Source organism: Balaenoptera physalus (assembly GCF_965194825.1).
Source record: "Balaenoptera physalus genome assembly, chromosome: 9".
Taxonomy (NCBI): Eukaryota; Metazoa; Chordata; class Mammalia; order Artiodactyla; family Balaenopteridae; genus Balaenoptera; species Balaenoptera physalus.
In genome coordinates, this window is record NC_138888.1 from 40866958 (window position 1) to 40879989 (window position 13032).

General features: G+C 35.2%; 1 long non-coding RNA gene across 7 annotated transcripts in view; it reads left to right on the forward strand.

Annotated features, from left to right (window-relative positions):
- LOC309666933 overlaps positions 1-13032 on the forward strand; it is a 331741-nt gene that overhangs the window by 137434 nt on the left and 181275 nt on the right. The window lies entirely within an intron of this gene.

Here is a 13032-nt window from a genome sequence, read left to right on the forward strand (position 1 = left end):
AATGTTTTGACAACTGGTCATTGATAAATAAAAGGACAGAAATAAGTTTGGAAAATGTGGACCAGCACAGAGAGAAACAAGAAAGCATTGCAAACTAGCTAAATTGTCACTGACTTGATACAGAGAGCATTGAACTTTAATTAAACAAAAATCTTTAACACTTATTGTTAATTTTCAGCACACATGGCTCATAGTTGAAATTATGATTTTTGTCTTTTCCTTGGTGGCAAAAATCATTTTATTTTCATGGGGAGAGCAAAAATTAGCATAAGAAGTGAAAGTCCCTCAGGTTCATTAGGCCCAATCTTTATATGAGGACTATATTTTTTGCTCCAGATTTCCAGAACAATCCTAAACAAAGAAAACCTGAGACCGTCACTTGATGATTTATTGTTCAGAAAAACTGGGTCAGTGGTAATAAATAATCCTCATATATATATTTTTTGAGAATAATATTTTTATGAGAAGCATGCTCGCTTTAAAACATATTCTCACAAACTGCTACTTAGACTGTTGGTTGCCATGTAACAGTAGCAGTCTGTGTGGTTTCCCCCCAATACTGGAGCTCTTTCAATGAAAAAAGTTGTATTATAAATCAAGCTCTTTTGATATCATCAATTACATTATGTGTATGTTCAGTTTCTTTCTATAAATGTTATCGAAGCTAGATTTTCACAATATTTACATGGGAATCTTTTTAGATGGAAACATAGTTATTTCCTTTCGTTTCATCTTGAATGCAGGCAGAAGAAAGTCCTCCTTCCCACCCATTCAGAGATGTTCAGATACCTAAATTTCAAGATAGATTCTCTTAACTTTTAGATTTGCTCCTTGTTAATATTATATATTCATTATTGTTATTGATAATTATTATATTATTATTGATATTTATGTTATCAATATGTCAATTTACTAATCAACTTACTGATATTCTATCAATAGCTATTGATACTTTTTGTTATAATTAATAATATAATAATAATCAAAAATAATATTAATGGTAATGAATACCGGTAAATGAATGCTTGCAATATGCCAAGCACCATACTGGTTATATTTGATGTTTAATTAACCCTCAAAATGACCCTTATGAAATAAATATCATTTCCCTTTTTGAATTTGGAAACAGAATTAGAAAGGTTAGTTAACTTGCTTGTCACTTAGCTTATAAGATGCTATACAGAATTTAAATGTAGTTTTGTTTGATTCTTAGCCACTGTGCTATGTTGTCTTGTTTTTCTTCCCTTTTAAATTTTTATGTACTTTTTTTTTTTAATTAAAAAAAAATACATTTATTTATTTATTTATGGCTGTGTTGGGCCTTCGTTGCTCTGCGTGGGCTTTCTCTAGTTACTGTGAACGGGGGCTACTCTTTGTTGCGGTTCACGGGCTTCTCATTGTCGTGGCTTCTCTTGTTGCGGAGCACAGGCTCTAGGCATGCAGGCTTCAGTGATTGTGGCACGCGGGCTCAGTAGTTGTGGCTCACAGGCCTTAAAGCATAGGCTCAGTAGTTGTGGTGCACGGGCTTAGTTGCTCCACGGCATGTGGGATCTTCCCGGGCCAGGGCTCGAACCCGTGTCCCTTGCATTGGCAGGCGGATCCTTAACCACTACACCACCAGGGAAGCCCTGTACGTTTATTTTTTTATCTTGTATTGGTCTTTCATAACTTAAGAGGGATGAATATATTTGATCATTTCCAGTAACTTTTGTTAATAGTAGAAAGAGATTGAATCTGGGTTTAAGAGATAAACAAAATAGGCAACAGAGGTTCTGGCAAAAGTAGAAATGACACAGAAAGATAAAATTTCACAGGAAAGGGAAGCTAGAGACATGTGTCAGAAAGTTTTCGAGTGTTTTTAAAAGCACAATTTTATAAAATACTATTTAAACCACTTTTTATTCATTCTTTTCACACGAATTTTATTCACTTGTTTTGTGCTCATAATATGGAAAACATTCTGATGGGCATTTAAGGTGAAACAAAAATGCCTAAGATATGATTCCTGTCCTCAAGTAACACATTTCTGTGGGAAGGGTGAAATAAGACAAGACAAAAGTCAATGCAATCAAGCACTCTCGGACAACTGTAAGTGCCTTAGCAGATCAGAAGCAGAAGGGTTGGGTCATCATAAAAACAACAGGTTACCACATTTACTCATATATTTCCCCCACTTCTTCCACTGAAGTGAGGATTGAAGAAATAATTTGCAGGAATAAAATATTTTCACTTACCACCTGCAGACAGTGTGCAACATAGGGATGATGTGACTAATATGGTATAGATAAACATACAAATAGAAAGTATTGAATGAAATAAACATTTATACTACATATTAAATATAATTAACTTCAGGTACCCTAGGCTTTATATTTTGGTATATATCTATAAGAAACATATTTTCCCATCAAAAAAGGCAGAATAAACATTTTCCTTCACCAGTCAATTTTGTGACTGAATATAGCATTGTCAAAGTCAGAAGGAAATAGTGGTAAGATTATTATGAGGAAAGATATTGACTGGAAAGATATTCTCTGTATGAGGCCAAATAAAACTCAAAGGTAAAGTATGGTGATTACACAGGAAATTACCATTTGTTTGCTCATTTTTTTACCCATGAGATTGTTGCCCAGCACCATGCCACTCTTTAATTTTTTTTGCCAATAAAATGTAGTCTATTTCCTTGCCGAACACTTGTAATCACTACTCGATTCTCTTATATTCTCTTCAAAAATAACCACCATCTTCCTCAAGTCCAAGGCCAGAGATCAAATGAGTTGAAATGCAAAAGAATTACCATGTTTTAAATAGTTATATACTTCAACTCAGTCACGGTAAAAGGATTTCTTTTTGAAACAGAAAAAAAATATTGTTTGGAGTGCTCAGATATGAGTCATACTTCACAGCTGATGGTAATTTCCATAATCTCACAAGCGGAAACCAAAGTGTCTTAAATATTCTTAAACTTCCTCTCCCTGCATTGCACCTTTCAGGATGTAACCCTCCTTGAATATGAAATTCTACTGTAGCAATGATGATGTTTATCTAAAAGAAGCTCTGGTAAATAAACATAGACTGCATTTAATAATTGTTAGTTTTTTAGAGAAACAGGCAGTGTGTGTGTGTGTGTGTGTGTGTGTAAAAATAACACAGATAATTGTTCTTTAAGTCTATGTCAATACTTAAGAACAGTATCTCTGTTTAAAACCACATATTGTATTTTGATTACAATGTAAAAGAAGAATATTTGCAAATGACCTTTCCATGTAATAACTGGCTATAAATTAGCATGGACTCTAGATATAAAACTTAGGTGTGAATCCTAACTCTATCATTTACTAGCTTTGTGACCCAGGACAAACTATTCAACCTGTCTGTATCACAGTATTTTCATTTGTAAAATGGAGAAAGCAACAGTACCTACCTGTAGAGTAATTGTTAAGTGTAAGTTTAACATGTAAAGCTAGTGCCTATCTCATAGCAGTTATTACATAAATTCTACCTATTATGAATATTCATATTGCCATGAATATTATTATTAACTGATTTTCCAGAAAAGCTAAACATCCTAATCTTTTAACTTGGTCATAGGTTCCAGTCTGAAAGAGAGTGACAATTTTCTACTTTTGCTGTTTTGTCTGTTAAATATTTAATACATAGAGATAGTATTTTACTGATACAAGAAGGATTTGATCTGAAGCCTGGCAAGCCATACAAATTCTTTGAAAAACCAGATTACAATGTCATGATAGATGATATACGTGGTATTCTTTCAAAGGGAAAACTTTTACTCCCAATTTGATAAGGTGAAACATATTGAAAATTATAGTATGTTGTCATAAAGCATAGTACACTGGTATATTTTATTGCATTACCTACAGGTAGATCTTCATTTTTCAAATATATAAAGCAAAACAGAAAGAATACGTCCAAGAAGTCTAGATAATTAAAATGAATTTGAAAGTATGCAGCAAATAGAAATAACCTTATTCTTACAAGCTGATTATAGTCAGAACTTTGTTAAAGTAGAAGAAGGAAGTGAATCTTGTGAATTAACAGATCACTGCTTCTGTTTACTAGATTCCTCACTCCCCCTCCATATTCATTTCCGAAAAGTATTTATTTCAGAGGCAAGAATAGAGATAATACTTGGTCCTGAGACTTGCCTCCTTATACTATACTAAGATTGTCTTGATTAAGATTAGAAGGTTTCTAGGAAGTATTAGCAGTTCAGGGGGATTTCAGTTCATTTTGCTAGAACCCCCAACAGGGAATCTTTTCTAGAAGTCAGAAAGACAAGTGATAGTAGAGGAAATATATTTTTGGTTACTTGTTTCTAAATATTCTGATTGTCAGAGTCTCTTGGAGAAATTTTGAAAGCGCAGATTCCTTATTTCCACCTTGAGTTAATTTACTTAAAAATATTCAAAAATTATTTTGTGAGAGCCTGCTCTATGTTGGGCAATATTCTGGAGCCTAATGCAGCAGTGAATGAGACAATATCCATGTTCCCATGGAGATTAAATTCTAGTAGGGATGTGGGGGGGGGGGCTGGATAAATACACAAAATACATAAACTCAGAGAAGATAAAACAGGATAATGGGAGGGCTGATTACTAGAACTGAATTCTAATTTTGGTTGTTAGAGAAGACTTCTCTGAATAGATGACACTTGAGCCAATAACAAAAATAAACCTTAGGGAGATTGGAGGAAGAGAATTTCCTGTGAAAAGAACTGAGAGTGCAACTATCCTGAAGTGATAACTGTGGAGTTTTGGAGACACCAAAGGAAGATCAGTGTAAGAAGCAAGATAATATGAGACATGGTCAAAGAAGGAGAAAAGAGGCTATAGAAGTCACAGTTAGGAGTGTTTTGGATATGGTGTACTCATAGTCTATTTCATGGCTCTCTTTCTTGGTCTAGGGAAAAATCTCTTTATTACCACCTTCACCTGGGCCTTCAGGATTGTACCTTTTCTTGCTTGTCTTCCTAGGAATATTCTGGGAGGATCTTTTTTTTGTGTGTGTGTGTATGTATTTTATTTGTCTCATTTTAAATTCATTCTTAATATTATAAAATATTTTATTATTATGAAATTATATCTATACATATATGTTGTCTCCAATGTTTTCTGTTGCAAACATTACTGCTATGAACATCCTTGTGAATATCTCTTAGTGAACATTGGCAAGGAGGTGTGTCAGGGAGTATACTTAGGAGTAGAATTGCTGGTTTGTAGGCAATGCCTTATCAACTCTTCTTGATCGTGCCTGATTGCTTTCAGTTGGATGTGAGGATTGTAGCAACAGATTATTTTTGAAATCTTTCAGACCATACTGCATAGAAGACTGTCTACAATGATAAGATTGGGATAACTTGGGGCTGCCTCCTCAGTAGTTATCATTTCTGGTTCTGTACCTATAGAAAGAGCTTTAATACCTGCACAGAGAATCCAGTCTCCAGTTGCTGGCAAAACTTCTGAAAGTATTCTTCTGATGTCTTGCATTCTCTCTGTCTTGCTCAATTGTTTTTCCCTTATTTTTCTATTTTAGTTAGTTTACCCTACTAATAAGATGTAACTTCATGGGGTCTATGACAGAGACTTCTATGATACACTCAGCATGACCTTCTTTCACTTGCTAGTGTATTGTCCTTAAACTGAATGTATTTGCCTAAACGTGGTTCCCTCATGATGTTTTTTTTCTCATGAACATTCCTTGTCCTCAAAAGAATAAATCCTTCTCATACCTATTTCTTTACTCTTTCAGCTAGGTTTCTGTATCACAGGATAAGCTTGAGCTAACTTCCCTGCTATACTATCACCCTTAAGGCTCAGGTGAGAAGTGAACTGTGTGTACAAGAATCAGTTTCTTGCTACAAAAAACTCAGTCAGCTTCATGATGTTGACTGAAATTGGACTTTAACGGGTTCCATCAAAAAATAACTTTGCAACTTCCCCTCCATTCCACTGGATATTTCATATATTGAAGTTTATCTTATACAAGCTAGTTTTTTAGGTCAATCACTTACTGGCTCACAGTGAATCAGACTCAGATTTGGTATAAAAAACCACTATAATACATGATGTTCAGTAATCTAAGCTGTTGTACTGTAGAATAAAAGGAAAACTATATGCTTTAGAGAAGTGTTGTGGAATTCTTTGTTCTTTGCAAAGCACAGAAAAGAGAAGAAAGGGTTATATAAATAAATACTATGTGATCCAAGGCAAGAGTACAATACAAGAATTAAAAATAATTTCTTCCAACTCATCTTGAAACAAAACAAAAACATTTTCATTTGAAGATGTTATTTTAAAACAGAGAAAACAAAAACTTCAACATCAATTGCACCATCAAAGTCTCAAAGATCAAGTTCTCAAAGATACAAATACATAGATATAAAAACCTGATATTTTAATCTTCACGGAAAATTAATGAAATAATACACAAAACAATTTTGTACCTTTAGGTAATAATATGTATGCATGTTACTGGATCCAGACAATCATACTAATTAGTAAGAGAGCCTTCCTTTGGAATAGATTAAGATCTGCAATAAAAAATAGAGCAAGGAGAGATCAACAAGTATTAATATATATCGATACAATGCGGTTTTAGTCTCCTTTCATTGAATTATTATTTCAGCAAAGGAGATTTTAAATCTGTTTCTTCCAGTTTTATTGAGATATAATTGACATACAACACTGTGTAAGTTTAAGTTGTACGCACAATGATTTATCTACATCATGAAATTATACCACAATAAGTTTAGCGAACATCCATCATCTCTATATATACAAAATAAAAGAAAAAGAAAAAAATTTCTTCCTTGTGATGAGAACTCTTAGGATTTACTCTATTAAACTTTTGTATATAACATACAGCAGAGTTAATTATATTAATCATGTTGTATTGGGTTGGCCAAAAAGTTCGTTTGGGTTCTTCCGTAATATGTTGCCCGAACGAACTTTTTGGCCAACCCAATATATTACATGCCTAGTACTTATTGATATTTATCTTATAACTTGAGTTTGTACCTTTCGATCAACTTCATCCAATTCACCTCCCCTAACCCCCTAATTCTGATAACCACAAATCTGATCTCCTTTTCTTTGAGTTTGTTTTTATTGTTGTTGTTGTTCTTGAAGTATAATTGACCTACAAACTATGTTATTTCCTGGTGCTCAACATAGTGATTTGACATTTCTATATATTACAAAATTATCACCATAATAAGCCTAGTTACTATCTGTCACCATACAAAGCCATTACAGTATTATTGACTATATTCCATGTTCTGTAAACTTCATCCTGTGCTCATTTAATTTGTAATTGGAAGTTCATACCTCTTAATCTCCCTCACCTATTTTATTCATCTCCTCGACCTCCTCCCCTCTGGCAGCCACGTGTTCATTCTAGTATCTATGAGTCAGATTCTGGTTTGTTATATTTTTTCATTTGTTTTGTTTCTTAAATTTCATATAGAAATAAAATCATATAGTATTTGTCTTTATCTGTCTGACATACTTCACTTAGCATAATGCCCTCTAGGTCTATCCATTTTCTCACAGGTAGTAAAATTTCATTGTTTTTTATGGCTAAGTAATATTATATATACCACATTTTCTTTACCCATTCATCTATCAATATCTGTCTATAGATAGATCTATCTATCATCTATCAACAATTAGGTTGTTTCCATATTTTGGCTATTGTGAATAATCCTGCAATGAACATGGGGTACATATTTTTTTTCCAATTAGTGTTTTTGTTTTCTTTGGGCAAATACCCAGAAGTGGAATTGCTGGATCCTATGGTAGTTCTACTTTTAATTTTTGAGGAACCGCCATACTATTTTCTACAATGGCTACACCAATTTACATTAGCCCAAGAGTGCACAAGGGTCCCCATTTCTTCACATTTCTTCACCAACATTTGTTGTTTATTATCATTTTGGTAACAGCCATTCTGACATGTGTGAAGTGATATCTCACTGTGGTTTTTTTTTTTTTTAACCATGATTGGATTTTTAAAAAAAATACATTTATTTATTTATTTATGGCTGCGTTGGGTCTTCGTTGCTGCACATGGGCTTTCTCTAGTTGTGGCGAGTGGGGGCTACTCTTCGTTGCAGTGTGTGGGCTTCTCATTGCGGTGGCTTCTCTTGTTGTGGAGCATGGGCTCTCAGCATGCAGGCTTCAGTAGTTGTGGCTCATGGGCTCTAGAGCGCAGGCTCAGTAGTTGTGGCTCATGGGCTTAGTTGCTCCACGGCATGTAGGATCTTCCCAGACCAGAGCTTGAACCCTTGTCCCCTGCATTGGCAGGCGGATTCATAACCACTACGCCACCAGGGAAGTCCTCTGGTGGTTTTGATTTGCATTTCCCTGATGATTAGTGACGTTGACCATCTTTTCATGTGCCTTTTCATCTATATGTCTTCTCTGGAAAAAGGTCTATTCAGGTCCTCTGCCCCTTCTTTATTTGGGTTGTTTGTTTATTTGATGTTGAGTTGTATGATTTCTTTGTATATTTTGGATATTAACCCCTTATCAGATACGTCATTTACAAATATCTTCTCCCATTCAGTAGGCGACTTTTTCATTTTTTTGGTAGTTTTCTTTGCTGTGCAAAAGCTTTTTAGTTTGACTTAGTCCCGTTTGTTTATTTTTGCTTTTATTTCCCTTGCTTGGGGCTACATATCCAAAAAATATTGCTAACACTGATGTCAAAGAGTGTATTGCCTATGTTTTCTTCTAGAATTTTTATCATTTGAGATCTTACATTTAAGTGTTTAATCCATTTTGAGTTTATTTTTGTATATGGTTTCAGAAAGTAGCCCAGTTTGATTCTTTTGCATGTAGCTGTACAGTTTTCCCAACACCATTTATTAAAGGGGCTGTCTTTTCCCCATTGTATATTCTTGACTCCTTTGTCATAGATTAATTGACCATAAGTTCTTGGGTTTATTTCTGGGCTCTCTATTCTGTTCCATTGACCATTGTGTCTGTTTTTATTCCAATAGCATACTGTTTTGATTACTGTAGCTGTGTATAGCTTGATCGAGGAGTGTGATACCTCTAGCTTTGTTCTTCTTTCTCAGGATACTTTGGGCTATTCAGGGTCTTTTGTGTTTCCATACAAATTTTAAAATTATTTGTTCTGGGTCTAGACCTAGGCTTTTTTCATATTACTGCTTCAGCCCTGGGTCTTGGAGTGAGATTTTGTGTGTGCCTTTAAGAATTTAGTCTTTATTTCCTACAGCCCTATGGGTCTCCCAAAAGTAAGCCCTGCTTGTCCTTCAAAGCCAAATGTTCTGGGGGCTCATCTTTCCAGTGCAGGATTCCAGAGCTGGGCACCCGGATGTGGGGCTTGGATCCCTTGCTCCTTGGGGAGAATCTCGGCAACTGTAATTATTCTCCTGTTTGTGGGTTACCCACCTGGGGCTATGTGTCTTGTCTATACTGCATATCTGTTCCTCTTACTCATCTCATTGTGGTTCCTTCTTTATATCTTTAGTTGTGGAATATTTTTTTCTACAAGAGTTCAGGTCATTCTTATCAATAGTTGCTCTGTAAGTAGTTGTAATTTTGGTGTGCCCATAAGAGGAGGTAAACCCAGGGTTTTCCTACACCTCCATCATGGACACTCTCTCAAGATTTTGAATTTTATATATTATTTTTGAGATTTAGAAATATAATCAATACAAGGAAGTGATTCCCAAATATCTCAACCTTGCTACCCTAGCAAGTTCCCCTAGAAGTCTTTTCTGTAATTCGATTGAGAAAATCTTGTATTTCACTGAGTTTCTGCAAATCTTTTCAAATTTTCTCATAATAGAGGACTCACACACAGGCTGAGAAAATTCCCTGCCCCTTTTATTTTACCTTGTCTTTATTTCCATATGATTTTCTTAATTAATTGTTTAATTAAAATTAAAATATGCTGATTGTAATGAGTGAAACAATCAAAAGATACATTAAAAAACAGTTAAGAATTTTCTGGGCTTCCCTGGTGGCACAGTGGTTAAGAATCCGCCTATCAATGCAGGGGACATGGGTTTGAGCCATGATCCAGGAAGATCCCACATGCCTCCGAGCAACTAAGCCCGGGCACCACAACTACTGAGCCTGCACTCTAGAGCCCGCGAGCCACAACTACTGAGCCCGTGTGCGGCAACTACTGAAGCCCATGCACCTAGAGCCTGTGCCTCGCAACAAGAGAAGCCACCACAATGAGAAGGCCGCACACCGCTACGAAGAGTAGCCCCCACTTGCCGCAACTAGCGAAAGCCCGCACGCAGCAACAAAGACCCAATGCAGCCAAAAATAAAATCAAGTTATAAAGAATCTTCTTTGCCCTTCTCTTCATACTCCCTTGGGGTATACCCCTCCATACTATTCTCTGTCCTCAAACATATAAAGTGCTCTGTGATTTTGACAAGAGAATATTCATTATTTCACTGTGATATTCTTTACTGTATATGATCATTGGTTTTTAATAAAATACTTTAAAAGTAAAGAAAGGAGACTTTTTGATGTTTCTTTGGGAAAATGAGCAATTCAGCGTTGTGAGGTGCTGAGCCATGCTGTTGACTTAGAGGTTTTCAAGTTCTTTGTGAAAAAACCCATTGAATTGAAATAAGGGGCCCAGTGACTCTGGCTGGTAGAGACAAGCCTGAGCACGAGTCAGGAGGCGCAGGCATGAGCTTGACTATCTTTAGCCCATTAGGCTTAAAAAATCTTTTGAAACCAGAATCAGCTATGCCAAGTTAATGTTATCCTGGGACAAAAATATATTAAGCTATTAATTGTCACTGAAATGTATACTAAAAATACATTTAACCTGATAACCCCACTTATTTTTATTTCCAATAAGACAGAATAAAAAGGACAGTGCTCTTGGATGATATTCTAAAAGTTCAATTATATAATAGATTGTTCAGAGCCCTCTGTGTGAAAAATAGTTGTTTCAAGTTTACAACATGTTGTAAATATGACTGTGTATATTTATATTCTGCATGCATGTCTCTATATCTGTAATCAAAGATTATATCCAACCTATCAGTATGGAATGCAAACTTTACTTGGACCACTGATATTTCCAAAATTCTTAAGCTATTTACTAAAAATGTGATGCTTGCTTTCTGCCTTATGTATAATCAGTGACAGATTTCTAACTAGTGTTCAAGGTGTTTACTACCTCAGTCTACATATTTACGAACACAACTCTGTTTATACATATTCATTTGTTCTTACACTTGGATAGCTGTCTCCATAATGTTGATTTACAGGTGCATGAATAAAAAAATATGCTCCTGAATGTAAATCAAAATAAGACACAATTTAAGTATTAAATTTCAAATTTGATCGAAAGTTTGTTTCCTGCTGGATTTACTTATTTAATACAAAAAGTTTACTTATTTAATAGAAATTTACTTATTTAATAGAAATGTAATTTACAAAATGTAATTTACAAAATGGAAGTGTGAATTTATAAATTTCAATAAAGATAAGTTAAAAGAGATGTATACAGGACCAAACATTTAACTAATTGAGCTAAAAAAAATCTTGAGAAAATGTATGTCTATATAAGATGACAGAAAAACATAAAACAGAGCTTATAGTGAATCACAAGCTGAATTTTAGTCACACAAAATTCACAGTTCGAAAAAAAGGAAGAGTAAGCATGACATTGAGAGACAGTGAAAAACAGAATACTGACAGGGCCCATCTATCAAAGGTCTCTGAAAACCTTTGTTTCCATTATTTTTGTAAACAGAATGAAATTTTTTAGAAAACGTAGGACAATATTGTCTTATCATTCCAGGGCTTCACCAACATTTACTACTCTTCTTTATTTTAAAGAAATGTTAAGTTTTAAATAATGCCACATTTACCTTTGACATCTTGGGAAAGTCCTATCTGCCTTAAACGTTTCTCACGATTTCCCCCATTTCCATTTTTTCCCTTTCCCAATCTCTGCTCCTTTCCTAAATACCTCACCTAACCCTGACCACTCACAACTTTTCATAGGAGTGGGCCTTCAGGAGTCTGTTCCTTGCCTTTTTCAGTCACTGCAAGAAGCCCTGTTAAGCCTGTCAGATAAAAGTACAAGACACCACTTAAATTTGATTTTCATACAAATATATGATTTTTTTTTTTTGGTATAAGTATATCCCATGCTATGGTTGGGATACACTTATACTGGAAGTAAGTATTCCTTACTTTTCTGTAATTCAAATTTAACCTGTAGTCCTTTATTTTATTTGCTAAATCTGACAAGCCTACCTGCTGGACCATTGTCACAATGCAGGAAATGCCACTCACAGCTGATCCCGACTGTTTTGCCATAAGCCTGCTTTTGGTTTTAAGGTTCGTTGGATTTGCTGGCAAAATAACCACTCATTTCACACAAATAAACAGCTCTGATCAATTCTTTAATGAAAAGTGATTTAGCTTAATTTTAATATACAATCATTGGAAGGAAAGGAATAAGAATATTAGAGAAACATAATAGGGTATACATCACCAAATTAGCCTGACACCCACTTCCAGATCCAAACAGCAGTTGGGAAGTCCCAAGTAACAGCAATCTGGAGCCCGGGATCCCAGACAGTGCACCCACCCCATGGGTGAGACTTCAGATTGGAGTTCTGGGGGCTTCCACTTATAATTCCAGGCCGCAAATTGATATTATCAGTTTGTGCACAAAAATGCAGCTCTGGTTCAATTGTAACAATGCTGTTAATTTCATCTTGAGTCACAAGATTTTCCAGACCCCCGGGAACTGCCCAGGTCCCCAGGGCTCAAGAAATTCCAAGACCCGCTCCCTTTCTTATTGTAAGCGCCGTTTGACTTGTTAGCAGCAATTGTTAGGTGTGCAAGCAGGTGCACTGTCCAGGCAAGGTCACAGGTTGATCAGAAGCCTGCTTCTGCCTCTGAAGCCTGAGCAAGACTACTTTATTAATATATTAATATATTAATATATGACACCTGACACCATATTAATATATGACATGACATATATTTAGGA